This window comes from Coenobita brevimanus, chromosome 52, assembly GCF_032717465.1.
Source record: "Coenobita brevimanus isolate Jiangsu-jjx chromosome 52, ASM3271746v2, whole genome shotgun sequence".
In the NCBI taxonomy this organism is placed as follows: domain Eukaryota; kingdom Metazoa; phylum Arthropoda; class Malacostraca; order Decapoda; family Coenobitidae; genus Coenobita; species Coenobita brevimanus.
The window spans coordinates 30,606,893-30,624,399 of NC_137005.1; positions in this window are offsets into that span (position 1 = coordinate 30,606,893).

Below are 17,507 nucleotides of genomic sequence, written 5' to 3' on the forward strand. Positions count from 1 at the left end.
TCCTCAGGGCATTAGGATTTCCACGCTGTGTGACTTTTCCACACGTACCAGTACAAATCCGTAGATCCATAGCACTGCACCACTAAAATATGAGTATATTACCACCACCAAACACTAATGCAGATAATAGCACCGCCACCACCAACATTGTCACCAATATATTTACCACCGCAGTGACCATTACCACTACGAATCCGTTACCGCTACAACCACCATTGGTACCATTGCTACCAACACCACCAGTGAAAGCATTACCTTGACCACCGGAGATATTACCACCACCATCAATGCAACCAGTACTACTACAACAACCTCCACTGCAACTTTTACCACGATCAGAGCCATAACAGTCACTTCAGTTATTACCACCGCCATCACAACCAACACCACCGGAACCATTACCATCATCACCACTGAAATTATTATTACCGTTACCACCACTGCAACCATTACCATCACCACTACCACCACTGCAGCCATAGCCTCTACCACCATTGCAATCATTATCACCACTATTGACCACAACCACCACCACCAATGACCTCCACCACCACCACTGACCATCATCATCACCATTGCAACCATTACCATCACCACCATTATTCTAACCACCATCAGTGCAGGCATTACCATCATCATTACAACTGCAACTATTACTACCACCATTGACACCATTACCACCACCACCACCACTACCATTGCAGCTATTACCACCATCGCCACCACTGCAATCATTATCACCACCACCATCACCATCACCATTGCAGCCATTACCACCACTACCACCACCATCACTGCACCCACACCCACCACCGCAGACATTACTACCATCATCACCACTGCAACCATTACACATCATCATCACCACCAGTGCAACCATTACACACCATCCCCACAACTGAAACTATTACCACCACAATCACCACCATTACCATCATCAGCACTACTCCAACCACCACTACCACTACAACTTTACCACCATCTCCACAACCGCTACAGTACCATTACCAGTACTGCCAAAATTACCGCCACAACAACCACTGCAAATATTACCATCACCAAGATTGAAATCATCACCACCACTGCAGTAACCATTACCACCACCACCACTTCAACCATTACGACCACCACCAACATCACCAGCATTGCAACCGTTACCACCACTACCACTGCAACATTGCAGCATTACCACCACAACCACTGCAGCACTGCAGCATTACCACCACCACCACTACCACTGCAATCGTTTCAGCTTCAATTACAGTGACTATCACCACCAACATCACTGCAACCATTGCCACCACTGCAACCATTATCACCACCACGTCCATTACAACCATTAACGACCCCACCATCACTGCAACCACTGCCATCACCACCAGCACCACTGCATACACAGCCACTACCATCATTGCAACCATAACCACCGCCTCTAGTGCAATCATTACCACCACCACCACTGTAATCGTTACCACCAGCACCATCAGTGAAGCTATTACCACCACCACTGCAACCATTACCTCTACCACGGATACAACCATCAACAACACTCTAACTACCACAACTGCAGCCATTACCATCATCACTATAATTGCAGCCATTACCACCTCCATCACCACTGCAGCCATTACAACTATCGCCACCACTGCAATCATTACCATCATCATCACAGTTACTGCAGCCATTACCACCACCGTCACCACTCCTGCAACGAGTATCACTACCACCATCCCCGCCACTGCAACCTTTATCAGCACCGTCGCCACCACTTTTACCACTGCAGCCAGTACCACCATCTGTCATCAACGCTGGAACTATTACCACCACCATCACCAACGCTGCAATTATTACAATCACCACCACCACCACTGAAGTTATTACCATCACCACCACCATCACCATCATCATCATCATCATCATCATCACCACCACCACCACCACTACCACCACCACGACTGCAAACTTTACCATCATCACCACCACTGCAACCCTGACCACCAGTAAAATCACCACTGTAACCATTACCACCACTGCAAAACTTATCACATCAACAACCACTGCAAATATTACCACCACCACCACCACTGCAACCATTACCACCACCATCAACAACAACAACAGTACTGCAATCATTACCATGACTACCACTGCAGCAATACAGCATTACCACCACCACAACTGCAGTCGTTATCACCTCCAGTGCATCGACTGCCACCAACAACACCACTGTAATCATTACCCACACTACCACCACTGCAGTCATTATCACCACCATCTCCACTCCAACCACTACAGCTACCATCACCACTGCAATCACTTCCACCATCACTAATGTAACCATTACCACCACCAGTGCAACTGCAACTATTACCACCACCACGGCAACTATCCCCATTACCATAACCACCAATTCCACCACTGCAAACATTATCACCACCACCACTGCAAGAATTACCGCCACCATTTCCACTGCAGCCATTTCCACCACCATCGCCACTGCAACCATCACAAATCCCAGTACAGCTACAATCATTACCACTACCATTATCACTGCAACCATTACCACCATCACTGAAACTATTACCATCACCATTGCTACCATTATCACCACCATTGTAAACATTACCACAACCACCAACACCACCACTACAAACATTACCACCATCACCGCCACCATCACCACCACCACCACAACTGCAACCATTACCTCCACCACCACCACCTCCACTGCAACCATTACAGCCACCACCACCATCAACAGTTCAAACACTACCACCAACATCATCACCACCACTACAGTAGCCATTACCACCACCACAGCAGCCATTACCACCACCACCACTACAATCATTATCGACCACCACTACTGCAACCATTATCTACCACCACCACTGCAACCATAATTTACCACCACCACTGCAACCATTACCTCCACCACCACCACCACTGCACCCTTTATGTCCACCACCACCACAACCACTGCACTCATTACCTCCACCACCACCACCACCACCACTGCACTCATTACCTCCACCACCACCACCACCACTGCACCCAGTACCTCCACCACCACCACCGCCACTGCACCCATTAACTCCACCACCACCACCACTGCACCCTTTATGTCCACCACCACCACAACCACTGCACTCATTACCTCCACCACCACCACCACCACCACTGCAGCCAGTACCTCCACCACTACCATCACCACTGCACCCATTAACTCCACAACCACCACCACCACTGCATCCATTACCTCCACCACCACCACCACTGCAACCATTACCTCCACACCACCACAACCACTGCACTCATTACCTCCACCACCACCACCACCACCACTACAGCTAGTACCTCCACCACCACCACCACCACTGCACCCAATAACTCCTCCACCACCATCACCACTGCACCCATTACCTCCACCACCACCACCACTGCACCCATTACCTCCACCACTACCACCACCACTGCACCCATTACCTCCATCACCACCACCACCACTGCACTCGTTACCTCAACTACCACCACCACTGCACCCATTACCTCTGTCGCCACTACCACCGCACCCATTACCTCTGTCACCACCAGCAACGCACCCATTACCTCTGTCACCACCACCAACGCACCCATTACCTCTGTCACCACCACCAACGCACCCATTACCTGTCACCACCACCAACGCACCCATTACCTCTGTCACCACCACCACTGCACCCATTACCTCTACCACCACCACCATTGCACCCATTACCTTTACCACCGCACCCATTACCTCTGTCTCCACCACCACTGCACCCATTACCTCTACCACCACCACCATTGCACCCATTACCTTTACCACCGCACCCATTACCTCTGTCACCACCACCACCGCACCCATTACCTCTACCACCACTGCACTCATTATCTCCACCATCACCACCACTGCACCCATTACCTCCACCACCACCACCAGTGCAGCCATTATCTCCACCACCACTGTACCCATTATCTCCACCACCACCACCACTACACCCATTAGCTTTACCACCACCACCACTGCACCCAGTACCACCACCACCACACTGCACCCATTATCTCCATTACCACCACCTCTGCACCCATTACCTCCACCATCACCACCACTGCACCCATTATCTCCACCACCGCCACCACTGCACCCATTACCTCTACCACCACCACCACTGCACGCAGTACCTTCACCATCACCACCACTGCACCCATTATCTCCACCATCGCCACCACTGCACCCATTATCTCCACCACCACCACCACTGCACCCATTATCTCCACCACCACCACCGCTGCACCCATTATCTCCACCACCACCACCACTGCACCCATTACCACCACCATCACCACCACTGTAGCCAGTACCTCCACCACCACCACCACTGCACCCATTATCTCTACCACCACAACCACTGCAGCCAGTACCTCCACCACCACCACCACCACTGAAACCATTACCTCCACCACCAGTCCAGCCATCATCTACCACCACTACTGCAACCGTTTTCACCACCACCACCACCACTGCAGCCAGTACTTTCACCACCAGTCCAGCCATTATCACCACCACCACTGCAACCATTATCTACCACCACCACCACTGCAGCCATTATCTCCACCACCACCACTGCAGCCATTATCACCACCACCACCGCAGCAATTATCCACCACCACCACTGCAACCATTACCTGCCACCACCACTGCCATCATTTTCTACCACCACCACCGCAACCATTATCACCACCATCACTGCAGCCATTATCTACCACCACCACTGCAGCCATTGTGTACCACCACCACTGCAGCAGTTACTGTATTATTTACCCCCACCACAGCAAATAATACCACTACCCCCACAACCCCGACCTCTGCAATCATTGCCACTTTGACCACACCACCATCATGTCTGCAACCATTGCCACCACCACCACTGCAGCTACTGTCATCATTACCACAGTTACAACCGTCAATACCGCTACAACCATCCCACCAACACTACTAACACCATCAGTAACACCACTATAACCATTACCACCACCAGCACATTACACCTGCCACCAATGCAACTATCGTCATCCACTACAATTCACTGGAATCATATTATAATCTACTGGAACCTTGACCAACACCGAGTAACAGCACCACATCAGCCGTCACCATCACCACTACTTCCATCACCACCACCATCTGCCAACATCAACACAACAGTAACCTTCACTACAGCCATCATAGCCACCAATGCAATCAGTCATAACCACCGTCACCACTACAGCCCAAATCATACCACCACCACCACCACCATCACCACCACAATAGCGCTAAAAACAACACTACCACGAACGCAGCAACGATTGCAGCCATCATGATCGTTACATCCATTATCACCACCATTACAACCATATTATACTCTGCTACAATCACCACACCACTGCAACCACTCCCACCTATGGCCATTACCATAACTCCCACCAACACAACGAGTAATACCGCACCTCCCAATCCAGAAAAATTTGAGAGAGAATAATATAATTATTATACTTTTATAAATCAATTAATCATCTTTATTTAACTGGCTTATCCACCACAACCACCAGCAGTACTACACCATTTTGCACAGCTAAATATTTCAAACTAATAGTTTCAATGAGCTCCATATAATTATTTTTCATTATATTAGCTATCTGCAGTATGAAATGTTTTTCCTTTCTCGTGTATACTCATATTTCCTAACTCCCTCATGATCAAGTAAACGTCAGACGATGGTAATAAGCTCAGTGTGATTCATTGGAGCCTTGAAGTGTTTGATACTGTCACCACCAACTCTGTCATGATTAGGACAACTCAGTTATTATATTCCAGCTAATGGCTGAGAGTGAGTCTTTAAAACCTGGGTATGTGTTGATTCTGCATTAGCTAGCCGACATCATTATCAGTTTAATCAGTATACTACTATGCAATTTTTTTTTCAACTCTAGAAGCAACTCTTGTAGTGCATGGGTTATTGAAATTTATAACTAACCCTACCAGTTCAAAAAAATATGTCCCGGGTTTAATGAAATCGTCAGAAAAAAACAAAAAAATGAATGTTTGGGGTGAAGAAATTTAACCCTGGGATTATGCAAGTCCCAAATTGAAAATTATTGACAAAAGTTTGAAAGATAAAATAATCTTAATCACAGTCAATGGACTGATAGACTATTTCTTGCACGTCCCAAAGACAAGGCCTCCCATCACTCTAATTACATTTTCCAAACTATTTTTGCAGTCAACAGGTGATTTATAAATCTAATAACATCCTTTATGTGCTGGAGAGATTTGATGATTATAGTCCATAGTAATTCTTTCAGTATGAGAAGTGTGTCCTTGTCCTCTGAGGGACTTGTCAATAATAAAAACTCTGTCCGAGTCGTTGTGTTGAAACAAAACCATATGTAATAATTCACGGTGCTTTAACTCAAGATCACGTTGCGTCTTTTTTATTTTTTTTCTCTCCCAATTGTAAGTTTTAGAGGTTTGTTGAGCTGGAAGTGCTAGATATAGCTACCAATACACAGTTTCTTACAAAATGCCTACTCTTTTCTGAGTTTAATCATCCTGTTTGTTGAAAGAACAGAAGATAAGCCACAGGCAAACTGAGCTGCTCTACTCCACACCCGAAGACTCTAAGAAGCCTAGAGGCTCTCAGTCAGCATAATGTATTGAAACTGGTAGCCCGAAAAAAAAAAAAATCCTCGCCAATAGCTTTGGCAGCTGTTGTATCACTCCCGGGTGCTTATTTCTGGATTCTTGCGGTAGCTAGCCATCGCTTATGTTTCAAATGATTTCATTCTCCTCCTCATGTTCTTCCTCCTCCCCTTTAAGAAAGTTTGTCTTACTTCCTTGGATTAAAGTGGTTAGCTCCTGCACTATAATAGATACAAACAATTTAATAAAATCATGTGTAATACAATCATCACAAAAATTCATTCACCATTTCACTGAAAAATGACAATTGTTTCTAGTCATTTCATGGTAACACTTCCCTAAGACCCTCTAGAATCATCCGGTAGCAATAACAAAATATTGTTAAAAAATTGTACAAAGGAACGAAAACTTTTATCATCTGAACATTGTCAGAAAAACTAATTAGCTTGTTTAGAAACCGGACGTCGTTATTATCATCTGACTGCTACCATGCGATTTTAATTGAACTGAGAAGCATCCTATTAGTTAACGGATTATTGAAGAAAACATCTAACTCCACTAGTCTGAAGTCTTCTATATTGAGTCATATCATCATCTGGAGATGGTAAAAATGATATGAAAAATATTTCCTCGGTATAGAGTGATTAAAGTCCCTCTATAGGTTTATGACAACCTCAAGCCGCTTTCACTGTTTTAATTATTCCTCTTTCTTTACTATACTCTATTCACTTTAACTGGCCTAAAATAGCCAACTCTGCATCTTGAACGTTGATTTGCAACAGGAGATAAGCCATAGAAAACCATTCTGTTCATGAGTAAAAGCTGTGGAAAGCAAGAAGAGGTGTAACATTGTCTTATTCTGCGGTTGAACAACGGGAAATACAGCAGCAAAATGGGTCTAAATTTCCGTTAATATCAACTAGACGATTGGTATATACCGCAGCTCTCCATCTTTTTTTCTTTAACTTGGCTATATCTTTAACGTTCCCATGTCTTAATTGTCGAACACTAAATTTTACTATAGATTAACAATGAACTATGATGCTAGTCACGAAAAAGTTCTATGGTAACGATACTGAGCAGTAGCAGTGTCTATTTCTGCAACTGAACTACGTGAAATATGCTCTGCAGTGACGAAGATCTGGACAAAATATGACGAAAGTGCAGTTCTAGAGTGTTTCACATTTTAGCTGTTACCAGCTTCATACATTATGTTCCTCTGTTAGACTACTACACTTAGCCCTCTCAGGTTTCTGTGTCGTTAGTTGGAGAGGAATACCATAGATTCCCGACCATGAGAGACTTGATTTCAAACATACCTCGCCACACACCATATATTAACATGGAACTCTACCACTCAACTCCATACCACTCTACTCAGTAGTACCGAACTCCATACCACTTAGTACTACCAAACTCCGTACTTCTCCATTTAGTACTGACCAACTCCATACCACTCTATTCAATAATACTTAACTCCATACGACTCTTCTTGGTACTACCCATCTCCATACTACTTTCCTCGGTACAGCTCAGCTATATACCACGCTTCTCGTTGCTACTCAGCTCCATACCTTTCTTCTCAGTACTGCTTAACTCTACACCACTCTACTCGGTACTGCTGAAATTCATACAACTTTACTTAGTACAACTCAACTCCATACCACTCTTGTCAGTGCAACTCAACTTCATACAACTCTACTCAGTACTACTCAACTCCATACCACTCTGCCCAGTACTACTCTACTTCATACCACTCTACTCGGTACAACTGAACTCCGTGCCATTCTTCTTGCCAGGACTCCATATTATAGTAATACAAATTCATAACAGATAGGAACACAGATGTGAAGTCTTTAAAGGTAGTCAAGCCAGGTGGGGCATGTGTTTGCAATTTCAGTGGGAAAGGAAATGTGTCTGCATTTCTGTAAGGAATGCCATACGTGCACTATGTCACTGGAAACGCTACATACACACGGACACACGGGCTTCTCGACCATTCTAACATGTGTCTAGTACACGTGACACAAAGCCCTCTTAGACAGGGAAGGAAGAGTTGGAGAGTCAGAAGGGGGCTACCTATAGAACCGATAGGTAGCAGAGAGAGGGAGAGAGAAAAGGGGTCTAACGAGACAATATGGGAGGTAACAGCAGGATTCTGTACTTCACTCGTGTGTGAAAGAATTTGGTAAATCTTTTCAAGAAAAATAAAATTACAAATAGTCCCATACTAATCTTTACCTCTCCTGTCATTGCGTGACAAAGGGAACTAAGATTATCTACTTACAAACCTACTCAAGTATAACTTATGTATAACTGATCTACAAAACACACTACAAGAAGCTACGAAGTTATACAAGATATGGTGGCAGCAGAAGTACGAATCTCGTCTTCAAATCTACAGTGAATTTCTACAAAAGCAGGCGAGACTCTAACAAAGATCGGCTTCATTTCTACAGTGAATTTCTAGAAAAGCAGACGAGACTGTAACCAATATCAGCTTCAGTTCTACAGTTGATTCTGCATTATCAAGAAACTACAATTCTACGATCAAGTAACCACAGTCGAATATACAGTAAGAAGAGCGAGTTACGAGTGAGGAAAAACAAGCTCTACAGTTAACTACAAGTATCAAGTCTACAAGACATCTCTATAATCTTCTACACGCACCAACAAGTAGCAACATTCTTCATCCCACAACGAGTAAATCACAATAAGAAAGGACCGAGAATACATCAAGAATGAAAAACAAAACAAACAAACGAAGGGCAATAACAAAGCAACAAACCCCCACCCCTCTCTCCAACCGCCCCCCTACCTCCACCAACATCACCACGCTGACGAATAAATGAAGAGGTCAAGACGACGGCAACAAATACCAAAGCCCACATTCACAATTCATCTTACTCATCCTTCTTCACTCAAATTACTCATCACTACTCATTTACTCACTACAGCTACCACAGCGTGAGAAGTCGACGTTGCTAACGTTTTGCTGAGAAGCTGAGGACACCCCACAACACTTCAATCAACTCACCACCTGCCCCATCACTAACACCATTCCCACCGCGGTAAAAATTAGTTAGTTACATAGTTATTTCATTTATACAATACACAGTGATAGACACAGTAGTAGACAAAACCTTCTCCATAAACATATAAAATGTGATGTATAGTTACAACTTTGGTACACATACCTACTTCAATTATGTGCATAATTCAATCACTAAATACTTGTTAGCATTCATTTATTCCCTGTGATTGTTACCATTTATACATACATAATTCTTTCATACGTACAACTACACATTATTACATCTACAAAACAATAATTAAAATATACAATCACATTTTTTTTCCTTTTATGTGTCCGACTCTGGACAAAGGCTTCACAGCCTGCTCCCAAGGCCTAGTAGTCCTCCTACATACCATACACCTGTACGTGTCACCACTTCGGCGCTAACACCCATCGTCCATATTTAATATATGCTAGGGTTGTCTCATACAGGTCTGGTGTATTGGTATCAGGGGGGGAAGGGTATATTTACGACATGTCGGCGGGTCCTCTGGTAGATAAGTAAAGTCTGCTTTTACTAAATTCGAATCCTTAAACTGTTCTCTGCCCCAGCGGGGATTTGAACCTGGGTCCAGTAGGACTACAGGCCACCTCTCTACCGACTGAGCTATAGTTACTCACTGAGCGTTAAAAGAACTGTAATATGAATTTATTAATTTAAGCTACCTAGTGGAACCAATCAAACTAAATTACAAGGAAAACCAGAAAACAAAATGGCCAACACAAAATAACGTTAGGAAGCTTGAACAATATCTTCTACACAATCGTGAAGGCAAAGATTTTCACACAGTGCTGACACATATATTGCCCACTATAGGTACAAATGAATAAGTAAGTGTACATAGTTAGTGCTGTATATAATGTATATATATTTTGTAATATAAAATAACAAAATATCGGGCTATATAATATAATTTTCAATATTATTTGTGCAATATAAACTAAGCCTTAAAAAAGGGTCCTAAGGGAATTAGCCACCAATTATGCAACCTAGGACAACACAGAAAAAGCGTACACAAACGAAGAAAAACAAACTATAGAAAATCAATACATACAAAAAAAAAAAAAAAATACAGTAAGATTGCAAAACAAAGAAACAAAAATAGCTGTAACTGTTAATACAAATGCCGCAATACAGCATAAACTCCTATAAGTGAAACAAAGAGCAAGTTATTGTTCTCCACAAGCCACTGGCAAGGCACATCATCACTATCATCGACTGAAGCATGACTGGATAAGCTATGTCAGGACTGCAGTTACTACAATATTACTGCAGTTACTACTATTATCTAACGACAAACGATTGCATTACTGCAATTATGTTACAGTTGCTACAATTATGTAACTACAAACGATATGTAACAATTACAATACAATTATGTGCAATACAATTATTATGTAACAATACAATTATGTAACAATTCATACAATGTTACTACAGTATTACTACAATGTTATTACAATTATGTTACAGTTGCTACAATTATGTAACTACAAATGATATGTAACGATTACAATACAATTATGTACAATAAAAATACAGTTATGTAACAATACAATTATGTAACAATTCACACAGTGTTACTACAATTCTGTATAACCAGATTCATCATACAAGTTAGGTGAAATATTAGACATTACCAAAGGGATAACTCCATATGTAATGTAATGACCTAGCAGTATTACCATTGCACAGTTTTATGCATATGTTAATTATACATATACATTTTACAATATTTTATACAATATTCTATAATCAGTTTAACTATAGTGCGTTTGTTCAGTTATGTAAACAATTTGCTTACAATGTATTCTGTTTCTAGAATATTATTAGGTCAGTACAATATTATCATGAGTATTATGTCATTACAATATTATAATCAATATTATATGTTAATAGATTAGAGTGTGTCACTGATGTGTGCTGTCAGAGGATCACCAGCTGGCGTGACCGAGCGTTGTCAGGACTCTATATTATAATAATACAAGTTCATAACAGATAGGAACACAGATGTGTAGTCTTAAAGGTAGTCAAGCTAGGTGGGAAAGGAAATGTGTCTGCATTTCTGTAAGGAATGCAAGACGCGCACTATGTCACAGAAACGCTACATACACACAGATACACGGGCTTCTCGAACATTGTAACATGTGTCTAGTATACATGACACAAAGTTCTCCTAGTCAGGGAAGGAAGAGTTAGAGAGTCAGAAAGTGGCTACCTATAGAACCGATAGGTTGTAGAGAAAGGGAGAGAGAAAAGGGGTCTAACAAGACAATCTGGGAAGTAACAGTGGGACTCTGTACTTCACTCATGTGTGAGAGACTTCAGGTAATCTTTTCAAGAAAAATAAAATTATAAATAGTCCCATACTAATATTTGCCTCTCCTGTCATTGCATGACATAGGGAACTAAGATTATCTACTTACAAACCTACTCGCGTATAACTACCTCTCGTCCAAGAATATAACTTACGCATAACTGATCTACAAAACACACTACAAGAAGCTAAGAAGTTCTACAAAATTCTTAATACTAACTCCATACCACTCTGCACAGTGGTGCTCAGCTTTATACCACCCTGCTCAGTACTACTCAACTCCGTACCACCCTAGTCAGTACTACTCAAATCCTTACCACTCTGCTCAGTACTACTCAACTCCATTCCACTCTACTCCGTACTACACAACTCCATATCACTCTACTCAGTAATACTCAACTCCATATCACAAGACACCAAACCACTCAGCTCTATATCACACCACATCACACCACACCATACCACATGACTTTGAACTGCAACTTACACTACACAGCTTCATTCCTCACTACATCACTCCAGTCTACCTCATAATTATTTAATTAAAACGCACCACACCAAACCACAGTACACCATACCACAGTGCACCATGCAACACAACTTCATTTCACATTATACTACACCACACCACAACACACCAACCAGAACACGCCATTCCCCACCAGAAAACCCCACATCGTATCGTAGTAGGCCACGCATAATAACCATGTTGTCCATAACCACCACCAACCACTCAACCACAGTATCAGTCTTCTTAGACACGCTCACCACTATGCCTTACAACACTAAGTTTGTTACCATCACACCTTTCTTCCCTACAGCCACTACTAGCAGCACCACTACCAGCACAATTACCTTTCCATCTACCTACCAGACAAGCAGTCTGCCTACCTATTTGTCGGTCTGATTGCCTGTTGTTTGTGCACCTGTCTATAATTAACCTATATATCTCTATAAACTGATCCATCAGTCTAAATAATTTTCGATGTCAGTCCAGATATTTTTCAGTCTATCAATCAGTCCAATCAATCAATCCATCATTCGATTTATATATCGACATAGTATCCATATAGCGGGGTATCTCTTTTTCATAAATATTTTTCTTCCACTTTTGGCTCTCCAACCATCTTCGTTTCTAAACCATTCTCTTATCATTTGCCTACATTTTCCATCATTCCGCATCTCCTCAACGCCTTTTAAAGATCATTTTACATAAGTTAGCTATAATTTATGAGTCATGTGTCCTCTCAGAATGAATATTGCTCGCCCTTGTGGAATGGATGTGGAGAGGTTGCCCTAAAGCAACTAGATAAAACTCAGAACAAAGCTGTTGGAATTATTAATAACCCTGGTATTACAAATAAACTACCGGTACCTCCCCTACAAGTAAGATGGAATGTTGCCTCCCTGCATTATTATACAGATAATTTTATGGCAAATGTTCAGACGAAGTTGCGTCCATTGTGCCACCTCTCCATGCCTTCCCACGTGCTACACGGGCATCTGGTAGCGCTCATGACTGGAATGTCACACAGCCATATTGCAGAACTTCTGCCTATCAGAATGCTTTTATTCTCCGAACTTACTCTCTCTGAAACTCGCTTCCCCGGGGTTGTTTCCCCCCAGATTTCATCTCACAACTGTTCAAGTCCAGCTGTTACAAGTTTTTTATGAATGGAGGACACCAATAATCTGGTGAACGGATTATTTTTCTTATTCATTTATTTTTCCTTCCTCTGTTCTATTATTTAAAAAAAGTACTCCCTTTCCGTTTAGTTCCACCTTACTCCGTCATTCATTTGTCCAGCTGTTACTCCAGGGAACTCCACCCGCATTTCAGATGCCATTTACACAACCACTATTTGCAACCGTATTGCAGTTACTTAGTCTTCATCACCAACTTCAAACACACTCTCATTAAGAACAGCCCATATTGACGCTCCAACCCAACATTAAGCACTTACCGCTTGCACCAACATATACTTCTCTAGTAAAAGCTGCTCATTCTTTCGCCATTATTTCCTCACATCAACAGTAAACTCTACCACAATGATATCGTCTACGGTCTATTAATGTCATCATGAGAGTAGTCGTAGCAGTCCTGTAATTAGCAGTCATTGCATCCATCCACATATAAACGCCTCATAACAACAACCCTCTCTATCTGTCTATCTGTCTATTACCAGACTCCTTAATCTCGTTAGGGGTCGCCTGCATGTCGCCCTGTCCCCCACCATTTCACACCCCTCTCATATACCTCTCCATTCAATCCCTCCATCTCATCCTTGGCCTAACCCTCCTTCTGCCCCCCTACACCTCACTCACATACACTCACCTCGTCAGTCTCTTGCTCTCCATCCTTTCTGTATGCCCAAGCCACCTCAGTGTTCTCCTGACGCTTTCTATTACATCCACATCCATACCACAATGCCTCTTCACTTCCCCATCTGTCAGTCTGTCTCTCCATGTAACTCCACATGCTCCTCTCAAAGAACTCATTTCCAATGCTCTCAACTCTTGACTTGTGTCAAGGGTTGGTTTCACAATACTGTCATGCAGCGACTTTATTACATCCATGCTCGCTTCCCTGTTTCGTACCACTGCTTTCAAAGAGCCAGCAACTTTTCTTCGTTGCTATACCCTATCAAGCACTTCACCTTCCAAAACTTCATCATTACTCATCATACTACCCAGGTACATAAATGCACTCGCATTTTCCTTTTCCTCATCATCCAACCTCACTGTACATTCAGTGACTTCATTTCTCTCGAAGACCATAATTTTGCTCTTCTCTACATTCACATTTAGATTTCGTCTCTTACATTGCTCTCATATTTTCCTCTTCCTCATCATCCAACCTCACTCCACATTCAGTGACTTCATTTCTCTCTAAGACCGTAATTTTACTCTTCCCTACATTCACCTTCAGATTTCATTTCTTACACACTCTTCTGAACTCATTTATCAAGCCCCGCAGTTCGTCTTCGTCTTCACTTAACAATACAGTATCATCTGCAAACAACAGTATAGGGAGTTTCCAAACACTGCTCTGTCTCATTAAGGCCACTCCAACATCCATTGCCCTACCTAGTATCTCTTTTATAACCCCATCCATATACAGATTAAACAATCATTGGGACATGGCACATCCTTGTATCAATCCAACATTCAAACAGAAAAATTCACTCAGTTCACCATCCACATTCCCTGCAGCCTTAGCACCCACATACATACTCTTCACAGCATTCAACAACTTCCCATTTACTCCATATGTTCTTCATATTTAACACATTTCTTGTTTATCCACTCTGTCAAGTGCTTTCCCCAAATCCATGAAGGCCGCGTACAACTTTCCCTTCTCTAGAAACTTTCCTACTAAGAACTTAAGAATCAATATCTGATTTACACAACCTCTTCCCCTCCTTATTCCTCCATGTTCTTCTCTAACTTATTCCTTTGTTATCTCACTATTGATCACACTATGAAGACAAATGCCTCAATGATTACCACATACTTCTTTTTCCTCTTTTCCTTTGTATAGGGGAAGTATTATAACTGACTTCCAATCCTCCGAGACACTACCTTCATCCCAGGCCAATCTGCACATCATCCATATCCATTATAATACCACTTCTCCCCCATGCTTCAGCATTTCACCACACACTCCATCAATTTCTGGGTCTTTTTTCATTTTGACTTCCTTCATTGCTTTCAATACTTCCTCAACCCTCTCACTCCTGATTATTCGCTTTCACCAACATCACAGCCGCCACCACCTATCCTAGCATTCATTAATACCCTCATGCCAGCAGTCACAAACTTCACCTGCAATGGACTGATGACCAACGATGAAAGCGGGTGATGATCAGTGATAATTACTGACGGCAAAAAGAGTGATGCCCAAGGATGACCAGCGAGGACCAGAGATGACCAGTGAAAGACGATCAGTGAACGATGACCAGTGATGACGAGTGAGTGATGAACATTGATATTCACAGAATGATGGCCAGTGAGTGATGACTAGTGAATGATGACCAGTGATTGGCGATCACTGATTTCCAATTAGTGATGACCAGTGAGTGGTGGCCCTTGAAGACAAATAGTTACTAGTGGATAATAATCAATAATGGATAGTGGCAATCAGTGATGACCAGAAAGTAATGGACAGTAATGATCAGAGAGTGTTGACCATTGTTTATCCGTGATGACCAGTGATGGCCAGGGTGTAAAAAATAGTGATGACTAGCGAGTGATGACCAGTGACGATCAGTGATGACCATATAATAATGAACAGTGATGACCAATAAGTGATGATCCCAGAGATGACCAGTTATTGATAAATTAATGTGTTAAGGGGTTACAACGGGACGATAAGAGTAGTGATGACTAGTGTGATGACTGGGGTTTGACTACAACGCAATGCTCTAGGCCAATGAAGGGGGTCCAGAAATTTTTTGCTGTCAATGTTTTAACCGGTGGGAAGATAATGATAAGGCTCTTGAAAACTTCCTCTCATTATATTTGGCTTCTAAACTCGCACTATAAAAATGCTCAAAGCGGAAAGTAGTAAGCAAACCCCAGTTTCTGTCGATCATTTATGGAGCGCCTGTTATTATTATGTAATCAGCTTACATACCATATTCCAGATGCAGCCAGCAACAATACAAAAACGTTGACCATGTTTCGTCGTAATCACATGCTTCTGATATTTTTCCTACACAAGTATCTCTCCCTCTCTCTCTCTCTCGCTCTGTGTGTGTGTGTGTGTGTGTGTGTGTGTGTGTGTGATCTTACTATTGGTCCCTGGCGGTGGGTAAGTGGATGTTTGGGTTTCTGGGGGATTAGGAATATTACCTTTGAAACTTCATCTACCCAACCAGAAATAATATATGACTGTAGAGAGACATATATTACTGTTTCCCGTAAAAATTGCCAGGTTATGAACACAGCTGTCTTCGTTTTAATAATATCACCTTAATGTAGTGTCAGGGAAAGTTCCACATTACCCACTGTTCGGAGCATTGGTGGTCGACGAATAGTCACGAAGCAGCAACCAGACCCCACTTGTCTGGTAACTGTGAGTGGGCGGGAGGGTGGCCGAGAGTGGGAGGGTTAGGAGAGTTGCTCAAGTCACAGTATCAGTACACGTTTACCGTCAAAGGTATGCTTCCTTAGCTTTGTTTTGTAATGTTCGATAGGAATGATAGTTACAGAGACTGATCTTATAAGTAGGACTTCCCATGTCATTCTGTCTATAGGAAAACGAAAAACCTGTTAATCGCTCGTATATATATATATATATATATATATATATATATATATATATATATATATATATATATATATATATTGTATTATTATTGCACACTACTCTTGACTAAGTTCGAGATGAATAGTTACCAGAATAACG